Source organism: Primulina eburnea, chromosome 4 (assembly GCF_022965805.1).
Source record: "Primulina eburnea isolate SZY01 chromosome 4, ASM2296580v1, whole genome shotgun sequence".
Classification (NCBI taxonomy): domain Eukaryota; kingdom Viridiplantae; phylum Streptophyta; class Magnoliopsida; order Lamiales; family Gesneriaceae; genus Primulina; species Primulina eburnea.
This window is the reverse complement of record NC_133104.1, coordinates 10,715,748-10,732,471: the sequence shown is the minus strand read 5'-3', so window position 1 is coordinate 10,732,471 and position 16,724 is coordinate 10,715,748.

Sequence of the window (16,724 nt, the reverse complement as noted above, 5' to 3'; positions counted from 1 at the left end):
ACACAAGCTGGTGCGTAAGTTGCTGTGATGGTGATCATGGTCTTCGATCAGGGAGGCTTGGCTTGGTATTGGCTTGTGGTCAGGGCTAGCCAGGGACGTGGTTGTGTCAAGGGTGGAGTCCTATCAATGCTAGGACTCGAACACCAGGGGCTGGGAGGTGTCCTAGCCCACAAGGACTCCTACCCGAGAAGTTAAGTGATGTTGCGCAGGGTTCAGCGGCTTGCGCAGGGGACATGGCTCGGTCTGGGGACTTTACGCTAGGCTAGGAAGGTCTTAAATGAGTGCACAACAGGTTGGTTCAAGGGTGGCTCGGTCAGCTAGAGTCCTAGGAGGTTAAAAGTAGAGTCCTTACACTTTAGGAGTTCTCGGCCAGCTTATGTTTGGGTTGGGAGCGTCGGGTTTCAACCTAGGGTTGGTCCCTAAAGGTTCCAAGGGCTCAGTAGGGTGCCTAAGGGTGTTGGTCAAGGTTTGGTCCAACATGGCTCGAGGGTGGCTCGAGAAAATCGAACCATGGCTCGGGGGCGAACCTTATAGGTCAAGTTAGGGTTTTTAATGATCAAAATAATCGAAACACGGCTCACGAGGGTCGAGTCATGGTTCACGAGGGCTAAAATAATATAAAAAGACTAGGTTTTAATTTTAGGAATTTTATATTGAAGTTTGGGATTTTTCGGGATTAAAACGCCTTCAAAACGACTAATTACGAATTAAGTAAAGAACCTAGTGTTTAAGTTAAATAAAATTATGATAATTTTAATTTAGGATTAAATAATTGTTTGAGACATTTTAGAGTCAATGAAATTAAGAAAACATCAAAAACATGAAATTTTATGTCTAGGGGTAAAAAGTCATTTTACACCCGAAAATCAGAAAACGTCATAGCAGTGCTCTAAATACTGTTCTATATGCTAATATGATTATTTATGGATGTTTATGATTTTAATATGTTAAATTATGATTTTTAAATGTTTGTGGATTTTTACGATTTAATCTTGATATTTAAAAGATATGTGGCATGCTTGGTTTTAAAGAAAAACGATATAATGTGCAGGTTTTTATTAAGTGATATAAATACGAAATGTTGAAGGACGTGAAGGGATTATGACTAAGACGATGAGATGTTCGAAATATCGTGAGGGTTATGGTCCCAGCGGGAGCCCGACGATCGTGTTTTCATTAATACGAATACGAATTTGTTGATATGTTGGCCATGGAATCAGTTGACCGGTGAGAGTGTTGGTGATGTTTACGCCGCCCAGTACTGTGGTTTTATGTAGATAGATCAATCGCCCAATACGATTAAGAATACGAGTTACAATCACGATTTGAATTCAACAAACACGAATATGAATATGTTGACATGAATATGAATAGGTTGATACGAATATGAATATGTTGATATGAATATGAATATGTTATGAAAATGTTTATGTTTAAAGTTTACGCCTTATCATGAAAATTTTATTTTAAGTACGAATATATTTCACTGTTGCTTGTGGTTTTATACGTATTCTTCGTTATAAAAAATATGATGTGTTGAGTTTTTAGACTCACTATGTAAGATTGATGCAGGTGATATTAGTAGTTATGATATGGGAGGTCTTGATGGATGACCTGACTGGACTGAAGGTGCAGATAACCTGAGAACCAGCGCTTATACTTTCCTGATTTAAGTTTATGATTTTCGTTAAAGATTTTACGACTATTGGCATTACCCCCCATGAGAAGAAAAAAGTTTTAAACCAACTTGGTATAAATTGATGAATATCATCTAATTGGAATTTTATCCACCATGAATGTTTTCTTTGAGAATTTTCATATAAAACAATGATGTCCCAGGCCATGATATAATCATGGTAATTAAACATATTAGGCATTGCCTGAAAAGTGTTTAATTGTCGTGCTTGACCAAGGGGTAAACCCCAATTAGCAGCTGGGATAATCTTTTTTATGATCATTTTAGAAAAAGCGTAATCGCGATTGCGATCCATATGTTGAATTTCAACTGAGCCAGTTTCGACTAGAATTGTTTCAAAATAATCACGAGTTTTTCTCTCCAATATGGGTTGTAAATCTTTGATTAAATAGCTTTGAGCTATATGAATTGGGGATTGACCTTTTAGATCTTTGTCAACAGGACAGCAATTAAGACATCCTGAAATTAGATAAGGATATTTTAATTCCTCTTTTGATCCCTTTAAGGCAAATATAGCATTATTATAATAATGAATGTCATATGCAGTTGGATCATCTGCAAATTCTTTTATTGGATCAAACTTTTCTTCCTCTGTGTTAGCCATATTTGGCTGAGGAACAGTAGCACCTCTTTTGAAAGGTGGCTTATTCATGGGCTTCTTCCCGGTAGCTGGTCTTTTTAAGACTGTATTCCAAGGCTGATCCCTGCAAGAATTCTCTAGTTAGAAAATCTGGTAAAGAATTAGATTTTCCAGAAATATGTTCAATATCAAAATCAAAACAAGCTAAAATTGCTTGCCATCTAGCAAATATTTGTTTAGATGCTATTACTTTAACATCTTTTAAAAGAATATCTTTGGCAGATTTGCAATCAACTCTTAATAAAAATTTCTTATTTAAAAGATCACTTTCGAATTTTGTAATACATTTAACAATTGAAAGGATTTCTTTCTTTATTGTAGAGTAATTCTTTTGAGTATTATTCCAAGTACCAGAAGTATATCTCACAAGAATTTCTTTAGATGTATTATCTAATTGTTGTTTAAGTATTCCTCCATATCCAATATCAGAGGCGTCTGTTTCAACTATTTTAAATGCTTCTGGATTAGCAATAGATAAACAAGGGAGTTCTTTAACTCTTTCTTTTATTTTTTGTATGGCAAGAGTATGACTATTAGTCCATGGTTGAGGATTTTTCTTTAACCTTTGAAATAATAATTTACAATCTTGAGCGAGATCTTTATAAAAATCTCCTATATAATTAAGACTTCCAAGAAATCTTTGTAATTGATTTACATCAGTGATTTTATCAGGAAATTTATCAGCAAAAACAATTGCTCTTTCTATAGGAATTATTATTCCATTTTCAATATAATGTCCTAAGAATTTTATTTTGGTTTGAAAAAGTTTTACTTTTTTCTGATTTACTGCCAAACCAGCTTTTTTAGTAATTTGAATAAATATATTTAAATGTTTAAAATGCTGATCAATATTATCAGAATATATAAGGACATCATCTATATAGACAATAATATAATCTGTATAAGAATTATAAATTTCATTCATTATATTTTGAAATTCCATTGGAGCATTTTTTAATCCAAATGGCATTACATTCCATTCGTAATGGCCAAATGGTACAGTAAAAGCTGTTTTATATTTATCTTCTTCTTTTAGAAGAATTTGATAAAATCCTGATTTTAAATCAAAAGAAGAGAATACTTTTCCTTTAAATAATCTATTAAGTAAGTCTCTTTTATTTGGTAATGGATGCTTTATCCATTTTAATGCTTTATTAAGCGGTTTATAATTGATAACAAGTCTTGGAGCTCCTCTTTCAATTTCAGCTGCATTTTCAACATAGAAAGCTGGACAACTCCAAGGACTATTACTTGGTCTGATTAACTCCTTTTTAAGAAGACTATCAATTTCTTCTTTGCAGTAATTTAAAAGTCTAGGCCCCATGGCTATAGGCCTTGCTTTTGTAGGAATTTTATCCTCAGAAAAATCATCTGTATAAGGAAGACTGACTTGATGTTTTTTCCTATTCCAAAAAGCATTAGGAACATCAGCGCATATCTCTTTAGATATGATTTCTGAAATAATTTTTATTTTTTCCTGAATTTTGTCAGATTTTAACTTATCTTTAATATTTTTAAAAAGAATTTCATCTTTTAATGAAGTAATAAAATTTTCTTTATTACTAACTATTTTTTTGTAAAATATTTATAGATTTTGAAACTGGTATTGTTGTGAATGGGAAAAATAAATCATTACCTTTAATGTTGGTATATAAACCCTTTTCATTAATTTTATTAATAGGAAACAACATTTGAAAAAATGGAGTTCCTAAAATCACAGGAGTAGATATATTTTTGATGAGAATAAAAGTTGTATTTAAACAAACTCCAGAATTACATATTGCCACATCAGACAATTTGTAATTAACTATAAGAGGTTGCTTATTAGCAGCAGTGATAAATTGAGTAGTCTTTTTATAATATTTAGACGGTACAATTCCTTCACTGATGCAATTTACATCAGCTCCTGTATCTAATAATGCTTCAATAGTAATTTTAAATTTTTTGTTAATAATTAATGTTACTTTTGAGTACCATTTTTGAGAAATAATCTGATCAATTTTATTGATCCATACCATTTGATTTATTTCTTGATCATTATCATTTTTTAGTAAAATATCTTCTTCTTCTTCTTCCTCAGAAGTAGAATCTTTGTCCCAAGTATTATTATTAATACTAAGAGTATTTACTCTTTCTTTTAAATATTTTATCTCAGATTTTATCTGATCTATTTCTCCTTTTAATTCAGAAATAGTAGGCTCTCTTTCTTTTTGTTTAGCCTTTTCTAATATTTTATTATAAGAATATAATTCATGTTCTTGTACAGTATTTTGTACAAGTTTAGTCGGCTTGTGATTTGCCATATTTAAATAATGTTCTATAGCTTTTCTTTTTTCTATAGGGTCCTTTATTTGATCTATGAGATCTAAAATGAAAGTTTCTTCATTTGATATGACATTGATTTCTAATCCCATAAAATTTATGAGACATGTATCACAATCACAATCTGGATTGCAAATTTTATTTTCTGATATTTCAGAATCATTATCTGTACTACTGTTAGAATATTCAGATAATTCATTATCAATAATATTGATATAAAAATCTTTTTCCTTTAGATTTTCTTCTGTATTAAGAAGAATTTTTGTCAATGATTCTTTTAAATCATTGTTTATATTGAGATTATTAATCTTTTTCTTGACATAACACTTATTAGCTTTATGTCCAATCTTTCCACACTTCCAGCATACTGGAACTTTAGTAGAGTCATTTTTTATAGGTTTTTTAAACTTTTTCTTAGAATATCTTTTAGATTTTTCTTTATCTTTTATATAATGGGTTTTCCTTTTAAAAGGAAATCTTTTCTTTTTCTTATCCCTTTTAGGATATTGTATTGGTTGAAAGCCTATTTGCTCACAAAAATCACCAATAATATTTCTATTTTCTTCTTTTTGCATATCAAGTTGTCTTTTTAGCTTGATATCATTGCAAAGATTAATTCCTTCTGCAGTTATTTCTGCAGATAAATCTCCGTAAGTAAGAATGTTCCAATCTATGGAATTTGTTGGAGATTTAGATTTTAATCTATTTTTTACTCTTTCAGCAAAAAGAACTGGAAGTCCAGAAATAAATTTTTCTTTCCAGAAATTTGCATTGCAATCATTTCTAGTTAAAACCTTGGTCATAAAAACATCTTTATACCATCTGAATTCAGATAGTGTTGGGCATCTCAAATTCATTAATTGTTCTTGAGATCGATCTAATTGGAGTTCATTAGCTCCAATAAAATTAGATAAAATTGTATAAATAAGTGTATTTACAGCATCTGACTCTTCTCTTCCATTAAGATCTACTATAGAAGAGTTTAGAATTTTATTCTTTGCTTCTTTAGAAAGATAAAAATCCCACCAACCTTGAAGTTGGCCTGTGAAACCAGTAATAATGGCTTGAGCAATTTGCCTATCATTATTACCTTTTATCTTTGCCGCAGAAGAATATATTAACATTTGTTTAATAATAGTTTTAATCTGATATTCAGATTTTCCATCTATATTCCATTCAGTAATGGCTTCTCCATTAAACTGAACGTAATCTTTTTTCTCTTCAATTTGAAGATCAACAGGTGTAGCCTTTTTATAAAAAGGTTTTACAATTGATACTTTATGCATTTTATTAATCTGCATTTCATCTTCTGACGAACTAGAAATATTATCTAGTTGTTCAGATTTGGTAATTACCGAAATAGAACCTTTTTCTTTAATATTAATTTTTTGTAATCGATCTATTAAACCTTCCATAAAATCATCATCTTTTTTAGAACTTAAAAGAAAATTTTCTTTTTTAAGATTAGGAGGAGGTTTTATCATCAAAGTTTTTGAACTTTCACCACTAGAATTTCCTTGTTTGGATTTTGATAAAATCTCTTCTATTCTAGTAGTCTGATTTCTTAAAGAATGTAAAGTAAGATTGGTAAAATTATTCTGTTGAATAATATGGTCAAAATTACCATGCCCTATTTCTGATTTTATAGGGGCAGCATATATTTCTTTATTACCTTTTTTAATTTGTAAAGTAGTAAAAGGAGGATGAATCTCAAAAGATTCTTCTCCAGTTTCATGAACATATAATTTATATGTTGATTCAAGAGTATTTATAAAAGACTCATCTTTAAAATTTGGAAATATTTTATTCCTTGCTGGAAAATATAAATTTTCCATCCATTTGAAAAAATCTAAATTTAATTTAGTTTCTTCAATCCATTCTAAGTATCTTGAAACATATAATGTTTGTTGTTTTGAATTTAAACAGCTTAAAAACCATTTTTTCTTATTAAGATTTTTAATCTTATCTAAACTCTTTTGGATAGAGTTATTATTAATAACCATAACATTATATCCCATATCAGAAAAAGTAGGAGAATTTGATTTTTTGTTATTAACAGAATAACTTCGTTGAAATCTAGACGTACTAGATTCAGGAATATCTACTTTATATTCTGGATGAGATACATTATCATTAGTCTTTTGAAGACCAGATATACTAATTTTTTCAAAATCAGATATAGAAGAAGTAGAATTCCTACTTTCTTCAGGAAGTTTAATTCGTAAATGTCTTTGAGATGAGAATTTTATTTCGACATCTCCATCAACATATTGAATTATACTTTCTAGCTTTCTAGATTCTTCTTTTAAAGAAGGGGCTATACTTTCCATTTTCCAGATTTCTGGCAGAGTAACTTGGCTCCAATTAATTGTTTTAGGAATCATAATATTACTTTTAGTAATATCAGTTATGAAAAGAGTAGTTTCTCCTCTTTTTGAACTAATTTGATTAGTATTGATTCTAAAATTAGATATCGTTGAATTCATGACTTTGTAACAAATTCTATATAATAGAACAACATTTTCTGTTCCATCTATCATATCAAAACCTTCAGTTTTTATATTTAAAGTGAGAGCTTTCATGATATTTGGATCAGAAAGAGAAATTGGAAAATTAGGGAAACAACTAAAATGTATTGGTCCTTCGCATAATGAGGACTCTACAATTCCTAATAAGGAATCTTCAAATTTATTATGCCTTTGGTCTCGTACCAAAATTAAAGCTGAAGTATTTAAGCCTAATCTGGTAAGAGGTTTTAAACCTACTTGTATCATTCCCAAATGCATAAATTTGTAATTTTGTTTGTGAATATTTACAAGTCTTTGAGATAATAAACTAAATGAGTCGTATCCTCCTTTTAGAGGAATTGCTTCTTCAATTGTTTTAATAATATAGTCGGATTTAAAATTAAATCCATTAGATCTATAGATCTTCATATTTGAAGATACTGGTATTTTCCAGTTTTGAATATTTTTCTCGAAATTTTCAGAAATAATTAATTCTTTGTTCTTAGTATTACTACTTGAAGATTTATTCTTCGTAAAAGATCGTATTAATTTATCCATTCAAGAATATGGTAGATACTGTCAAGGCTTTACCCTGCCTTACCCTTTGGCTTTACAGGCCTTATGGAACCCGACTTAAGGATTTCTCCCGGGTATAACTACCTTCTTCCTTACAGAATAAAAGAATAAGATCGTAATAGAAGAATAACTTTTATTAATTTCTGAAGAATTTCTTCAATTACAATGGCTCTGATACCACTAGATACCACTATTAAAACCACTGTTATAAATACACTGGATTAAATTACAACCTTAATTTAGGTTGAATGAAGATCTTCAAATCTTCAGCTAAAATCTTCGGCTTTAAGCAGCTAAATGTGAACTTTGTTTCTCGTAAGCCTTTAAGGTAATTCTGGATCTTTCCAGATGAGGATATGTAAACCACTGTTTATAAACAGGATTGATTTCGGGGTCTTTTAACTGATTCTCAAGAACCTCAATTTGAGTTTTAATTAATTTAATTTTCTTTTTTAAAGTTACAATATAATTTGCAGATGGCATAATGTAATCAAATGGAGGATCATAAATATAATTGTAAGACATAAACTTACATTGATAAAATGATGAAACTCTAAAATGAGAACTCTGGAACTGAAGAAAACTTTGAACTCTTATTATTAGAAGGTAGTAGAGAATTTTTTGGTGTGTGGTTCACAAAGGGCAACCACTCCTTAAATAGCAAAACAATACATACTAGCTACAGTGTTTATACCAATAAAAACATGACACGAGGAAAGTAAAACACTCACTCAATAATACATACTTTATTACAAAGACTATGAGTCTCGTGATGACCTGCCTTTTCTTCCACTGACATTAGTGACTTCCAGCTCATGCATTCAATAATGCAAATATGTCGTCACCCTCATATGGGTCCTGAGCATCTTGTAGATCATCTTGATCGGTCATCTGTGTATCATCCTCCATTTTTTCCTTTCCTTTTGAGGAGGTTGATTCTTGAGTGGGTAAATTTGATTTTTCACCAAAAACTTCTGTGAACATAGAAGTAATGGTATCCTTGTCCAGATGTTGAAAAAGTTCTTTTAATAGTGTTGTCTGTGTTGGGGTATCATGATTTAAATTCTTCATGGTTTCTCTGGCAACTCCCAGAGCTATTACCCCTTGACGGTCATATACTTTGCCTTCTGCAAAGAAATCTTCTTTACCCCACCATTTGATGAGAACTTTTCTGATTAAGAAAGTAGAGGTATATTTGAGATCAAATTTCTCTTTAGCCATATCCTGTAGTCCATATTCCCATCGAATAATCCAAGGAACATTATAATTAATGGCGAATTGTAATATGGCTGTTAAACCATCAAACTGCGTGTTTGCATTTAGAAACTTATTCCATATGTTTTTAACATTTCTCGGAAGAATGGAAGGCATTACCCCCCATGAGAAGAAAAAAGTTTTAAACCAACTTGGTATAAATTGATGAATATCATCTAATTGAATTGATGAATATCATCTAATTGGAATTTTATCCACCATGAATGTTTTCTTTGAGAATTTTCATATAAAACAATGATGTCCCAGGCCATGATATAATCATGGTAATTAAACATATTAGGCATTGCCTGAAAAGTGTTTAATTGTCGTGCTTGACCAAGGGGTAAACCCCAATTAGCAGCTGGGATAATCTTTTTTATGATCATTTTAGAAAAAGCGTAATCGCGATTGCGATCCATATGTTGAATTTCAACTGAGCCAGTTTCGACTAGAATTGTTTCAAAATAATCACGAGTTTTTCTCCCCAATATGGGTTGTAAATCTTTGATTAAATAGCTTTGAGCTATATGAATTGGGGATAGACCTTTTAGATCTTTGTCAACAGGACAGCAATTAAGACATCCTGAAATTAGATAAGGATATTTTAATTCCTCTTTTGATCCCTTTAAGGCAAATATAGCATTATTATAATAATGAATGTCATATGCAGTTGGATCATCTGCAAATTCTTTTATTGGATCAAACTTTTCTTCCTCTGTGTTAGCCATATTTGGCTGAGGAACAGTAGCACCTCTTTTGAAAGGTGGCTTATTCATGGGCTTCTTCCCGGTAGCTGGTCTTTTTAAGACTGTCTTCCAAGGCTGATCCCTGCAAGAATTCTCTAGTTAGAAAATCTGGTAAAGAATTAGATTTTCCAGAAATATGTTCAATATCAAAATCAAAACAAGCTAAAATTGCTTGCCATCTAGCAAATATTTGTTTAGATGCTATTACTTTAACATCTTTTAAAAGAATATCTTTGGCAGATTTGCAATCAACTCTTAATAAAAATTTCTTATTTAAAAGATCACTTTCGAATTTTGTAATACATTTAACAATTGAAAGGATTTCTTTCTTTATTGTAGAGTAATTCTTTTGAGTATTATTCCAAGTACCAGAAGTATATCTCACAAGAATTTCTTTAGATGTATTATCTAATTGTTGTTTAAGTATTCCTCCATATCCAATATCAGAGGCGTCTGTTTCAACTATTTTAAATGCTTCTGGATTAGCAATAGATAAACAAGGGAGTTCTTTAACTCTTTCTTTTATTTTTTGTATGGCAAGAGTATGACTATTAGTCCATGGTTGAGGATTTTTCTTTAACCTTTGAAATAATAATTTACAATCTTGAGCGAGATCTTTATAAAAATCTCCTATATAATTAAGACTTCCAAGAAATCTTTGTAATTGATTTACATCAGTGATTTTATCAGGAAATTTATCAGCAAAAACAATTGCTCTTTCTATAGGAATTATTATTCCATTTTCAATATAATGTCCTAAGAATTTTATTTTGGTTTGAAAAAGTTTTACTTTTTTCTGATTTACTGCCAAACCAGCTTTTTTAGTAATTTGAATAAATATATTTAAATGTTTAAAATGCTGATCAATATTATCAGAATATATAAGGACATCATCTATATAGACAATAATATAATCTGTATAAGAATTATAAATTTCATTCATTATATTTTGAAATTCCATTGGAGCATTTTTTAATCCAAATGGCATTACATTCCATTCGTAATGGCCAAATGGTACAGTAAAAGCTGTTTTATATTTATCTTCTTCTTTTAGAAGAATTTGATAAAATCCTGATTTTAAATCAAAAGAAGAGAATACTTTTCCTTTAAATAATCTATTAAGTAAGTCTCTTTTATTTGGTAATGGATGCTTTATCCATTTTAATGCTTTATTTGGACTTTTAAATGTTAGTTGGACGTTTATTTTTAAAATGGTGACAAGATATTTTAAAGTATTTATATATATGTATATTTTTAATTATGGAGATTAAAGAGAAAAAAAAATTCTAGCACTTTTTAAGCAAAACGAATAAGCAGACGTTTCAGTTGGTATCAGACCAATGGTTCTGTAAAGGGTTGTGCCACCATCAGTGCCGGGAAACTCAGTCGTCAAGCCTCAATCTGTAAGTTTTACATGTTTTATATGATTTATATTTTGTTACCTGCATGACTACATGAATTATATGTTTATGTCACATCTTTAATAGCAATATGGGGATATATGTTTTATATGCTTTATAATTTTTATACGAGATACGATATGAAATAATAAATTATTTGATTTCAACACATGTTGGTTTTGTGGTGGAATTTGACTATGTTGATTTTTGGGTTTTAGTATTGACGTTCTACTTTTTGGGCCATAAGTTAATCGTGAATATTATGAATGTCTTTGGGACACGTAGATTTTCTAAGAAAATATTTACAATTCGTGGTTAATAGTTGAATTAATTTTTGAGAATTACTCATAAGTAATAATGGTTCGAAGACTTTGATCATGTATAAATTGGGATTTAAGTTTGATGAAAGATAATATTTTCTATAGGAACTGATTTTTGGGTAAATAAGTTTAAATTTTAGAAATTTAAGTTATGGGAAACCTGTAGAAGGGAATAAGAATACCATGAACTTATGGATTAGTTGTAGGATTTTCGAAATTTAGGGACCGATTAAGATAATTTTTGAGGAAATTAAGAATTGATTTTGCAATTGTTAAGGAATTTTGGGACTAGTTTAACAATAAGTGTGGATTGAATGGGTTAAATGGTATGAATTTTTGATGATTTAGACTTTTAAGAATTTTTGGGACCTTGATATATCTTGGTTATAATGTTATAAGGAATGTTAACCAAGGGTTTTTAAGGATGAATCGATATTAGGCTTGAAAATTTAAGCGTTAGCGGATGCATTTGAGATTTTAAGGTTGAAATATGATAAGATGATGAACATTTTGGTATAAAATAAAGAAAGTAATATACGATAAGCGTGGTCATCCATACTTCATGGCAGTGCTCTAAATACTGTTCTATATGCTAATATGATTATTTATGGATGTTTATTATTTTAATATGTTAAATTATGATTTTTAAATGTTTGTAGATTTTTACGATTTAATCTTGACATTTAAAAGATATGTTGCATGCTTGGTTTTAAAGAAAAACGATATAATGTGCATGTTTTTAATAAGTGATGGAAATACGAAATGTTGAAGGACGTGAAGGGATTATGACTAAGACGATGACATGTTGGAAATATCGTGAGGGTTATGGTCCCAGTAGAAGCCCGACGATCGTGTTTCCATTTATACAAATACGAATACGTGATATGAATACGAATACGTTGATATGTTGGCCATGGAATCAGTTGACTGATGAGAGTGTTGCTGATGTCTCCGCCGCCCAGTACTGTGGTTTTATGTAGATGGATCTATCGCCCAATACGATCAAGAATATAAGTCACAATCACGATCTGAATTCAACAAACACGAATATGAATATGAATATGAATATGTTGACATGAATATGAATTTGTTGATTCGAATATGAATATGTTGTTATGAAAATGTTTATGTTTAAAGTTTACGCCTTATCATGAAAATGTTATTTTAAGTACGAATATTTTTCACTGTTGCTTGTGGTTTTATACGTATTATTCGTTATCAAGAATATGATGTGTTGAGTCTTTAGACTCACTAGGTGTGATTGATGCAGGTGATATTAAAAATTATGATATGGGAGGTCTTGATGGATGACCTGACTGGACTGAAGGTGCACATAATCTGAGGACCAGCGCTTCTACTTTCCGCATTTAAGTTTATGATTTTCGTTAAAGATTTTACGACTATTTACTTATGCTTTTGAGAGATTTTTGAGAGGTTAGAATATGCGATATACTTTTTAACTAATGTTTTTAGGTTGGTAAACGTTGACCGACTTTATGCTTTAAAATATTTTCTTTTGGATTTTTAAATGTTAGTTGGATGTTTATTTTTAAAATGGTGACAAGATATTTTAAAGTATTTATATATATGTATTTTTTTAATTATGGAGATTAAGAGAAAAAAAATTCTAGCACTTTTTAAGCAAAACGAATAAGCAGATGTTGATATGCTGACATGTTGGCCATGGACTCAGTTGACCGGTGAGAGTGTTGCTGATATCTCCGCCGCCCGGTACTGTGGTTTTATGTAGATGGATCCATCGCCCAATACGATCAAGAATAGAAGTCACAATCACGATCTGAATTCAACAAACACGAATATGAATATGAATATATGTTGACATAAATATGAATATTTTGATACGAATATGAATATGTTGTCATGAAAATGATTATGTTTAAAGTTTACACCTTATCATGAAAATGTCATTTTAAGTACGAATATTTTTCATTGTTGCTTGTGGTTTTATACGTATTATTCGTTATCAAGAATATGACGTGTTGAGTCTTTAGACTCCCTAGGTGTGATTGATGCATGTGATATTAATAATTATGATATGGGAGGTCTTGATGGATGACCTGACTGGACTGAATGTGCAAATAACCCGAGGACCAGCGCTTCTACTTTCCGCATTTAAGTTTATGATTTTCGTTAAAGATTTTACGATTATTTACTTATGCTTTTGAAAGTTTTTTGAGAGGTTATAGTATGAACTATACTTTTCAACTAATGTTTTTAGGTTGGTAAACGTTGGACGATTTTATGCTTTAAAATATTTTCCTTTGGATTTTTAAATGTTAGTTGGATGTTTATTTTTAAAATGGTGACAAGAAATTTTAAAGTATTTATATATATATATATATATATATATATATATATATATGTATGTATATTTTTAATTATGGAGATTAAGGAGAAAAAAAAACTCTAGCACTTTTTAAGCAAAACGAATAAGACATTTCACATATTATAAGATTAAAGGTCTGATTGCATGATTAAATGATTAGATGACAAGATTTCATGAGAATTGAAGATATTATCCAAAATTTCGATTATAGGTGGGGGAAAGTATTTTCAAGGCATATTGATATGATTAAATATGATTAAATTTTTCTAAAAATGGCAGATTCCAAATTATTTTAAGAGAGAAGCTCGATATTATCTGGGAAGCATGTTTTGGGCAAATGAGAGACTTTTAAAAAATCAAAAGTATTATTTTTGAAAAATAACTTTTTTATAAATTTTTATTTTTCAATTAAATTGGTGTTAATGTGCCTAATTTACCTAAGATTAGTAGGCCCAATTACAACTAAACTCAAAGATCCAAACCTAAGCCCATTAGCATGTAAATTAAAATATATAAAAAGGATTCCTAGGTATTTTTCTTGAGATAGCAGCTGAAATCACACACTAAAATTCAAAATATTGGAGAGGGAGAAAACAAGGAGTCCTCGTCGTCCGTTCGTTCTTTTTCACACCCAAGCCGACGATCGTATATTCGAGCGTTCTAAAATGAAAATGCATGTTTCTAAATCCATTTGACGTATCATTCAATCCATATTATGCTTGTTTTTAATTATTTTTTTTGAAAAATATGGAAGCTTGATTCATTTAACGATATGATAATTATTTTCAACTTTTAGACGATTTTACGCTTGTATGAAAAACGTTATGATTTCCAAGGGTTAGGCTGTCAACATATGATATTTAATGGGTGGATCATGGATGATTTAAGGTGGAAACGAGGGTTGTAGCCGAGCTTTGCTAGGGAGAACACACCTAGGGTTTTTGTATGGTTCCTACGTGATTAAGTGAACGTCTAGCTTGCATGGCTACGAGTGACTCGGCCAGGGCTTGGCTGGGGGCTGGGCTGAACATGGTCAAGGGTTGGGAGGAGTACTAGCATGGCTAGTACTTGAGTGCAGCGGCTAGGGAAGAGTCCACGTGAACTAGGACTCTTCCTCATGTGCGTTGGGGAAGCTTCGGGAAAGGGTGTGGCTTGGTTGGGATGATCTAGGGATGGTCTTGGTAGAGTCCAAGAGGATTTGGTCAAGGTTAGGTCCAGGGTGGCTCGATCATAGCATGAGGGAACTCGCGCGACTTTGGTTCAAATGCGCAAAGGTCTGGTCTTGTGGCTAGGGGTGGGTGCGCTAGGTTAGGCCAGGTCAGATAGGGTCCAGGAGGCTCGAGTGAGGGTCTGGTCCATGATGGTCCGTGGTGGCTCGATGAAATCGAGTCGTGGCTATAAACGTATAGGCTAGGGTTCAGTTTTGAGGTTAAGTAAAGAAAGCAATTCGAACCATGGTCCACAGGGGTCGGTTCATGGTTCATGGTTATTTTAGAAATAAAAAGTTTGGAAAGAAAATATTAAAGTTGGGATTTATTCGGAATTAAAACGCTTTATGAATTATTAATTGAGGAATTAAGTCAAAAAGCCCGAGTTTACGTCAAATAAAAATATTAAAAATTAAATTTAAACTTAAATAATTATTTGGAATAGTTTCGAGTCAATAAAAGTGAGAACAGTAAAAATCGAGAAATATTAAGTCCAGGGGCAAAACGATATTTTACACATGAGTAGTACAAAATGAGTTGGCAGTGTCCCGAGGGATCATAACGCATGTTAAATGATATTTTAGCATGTTTATGATGAAAATATGAGATTTTATTATTTATGGTAAAGCTGTGCAATTTTTACTGTTAAGAATGATATTTTACAAATGTCAAAAGGATACGATATTATATGATTAAAAAGAAAAGAAAATATTTTGGGAGATGTAAATTGAGTGTGACATAAATGATATGATATATGATTTTTTAGAATATTCTGAGGGAAAAGGCCCCAGAGAGATCCTGTTTACGGAAGGCCCCAACGACCGTATTTCTATTTTACGTCGGTGCCTAGTGCCCGTCCCCATGCGCAATGGTGAGCTAAGACTGATTAGTTGAAAAGAGGATAAAAAGTAGTCAATTTCAAGGATCAAACTCTACGCAAAAGATAAATGATTGAAAGATTTACAATTTATGATTTATTTATGCTTAAAAGTTATTTTAATTAAAAGTATGGTTTTAATGCATGTGCTTGTATTTGTATTATTTGTTAATCATGTTTAGAACGTACTGAGTTATTAGACTAGCTAGGCTTGAATGTTGCAGGTGATGATGATATTGAGGGAGGCACTGACACTTGAATGGATCGAGTTCGGCAGTACACTCCCGAGGGGCCTTATTTTTCGCATTAGCTTTATAATTAAAAGTTTTAAGGATTTTTGTTAATGAATTTATTAGATATTTTTATGCATTATTTTGAAGATAGGATGCTCATGTCAGAGGTTGTAGTTGAATTTTGTTAATTTACGATTTAGGGATTTTTATGTATTTGAGATTTTAATGGTAAAATATTTTGATTTATGGAAATGTTAAGTTAGTTAGAATGGTGATTTTCGAATTCTATGATCAATTTTAAAAGAAAGAAAGAAAAAAATTTAGTAGGATTTTAAAGTTAAAAAATAGTGGACGTTTTAGAAACATACCGAAAAGGAAATTATGTATACATCTTCATTGTTACATCTGGATCCAAGAACAAAACAATGTGAAAAAGATGTACAAAAAATTGTGCACTTGTAAATAATATCAAATCAAATACCAGATGCATTTACAGACACAAAAGAGGTAACTAAATTATATATAAATGCTGTAAATGTCTATGCTCGAATTGAAATTCCAAAGAAACAAATTGAAGACACTCATGATGTCATAAAAC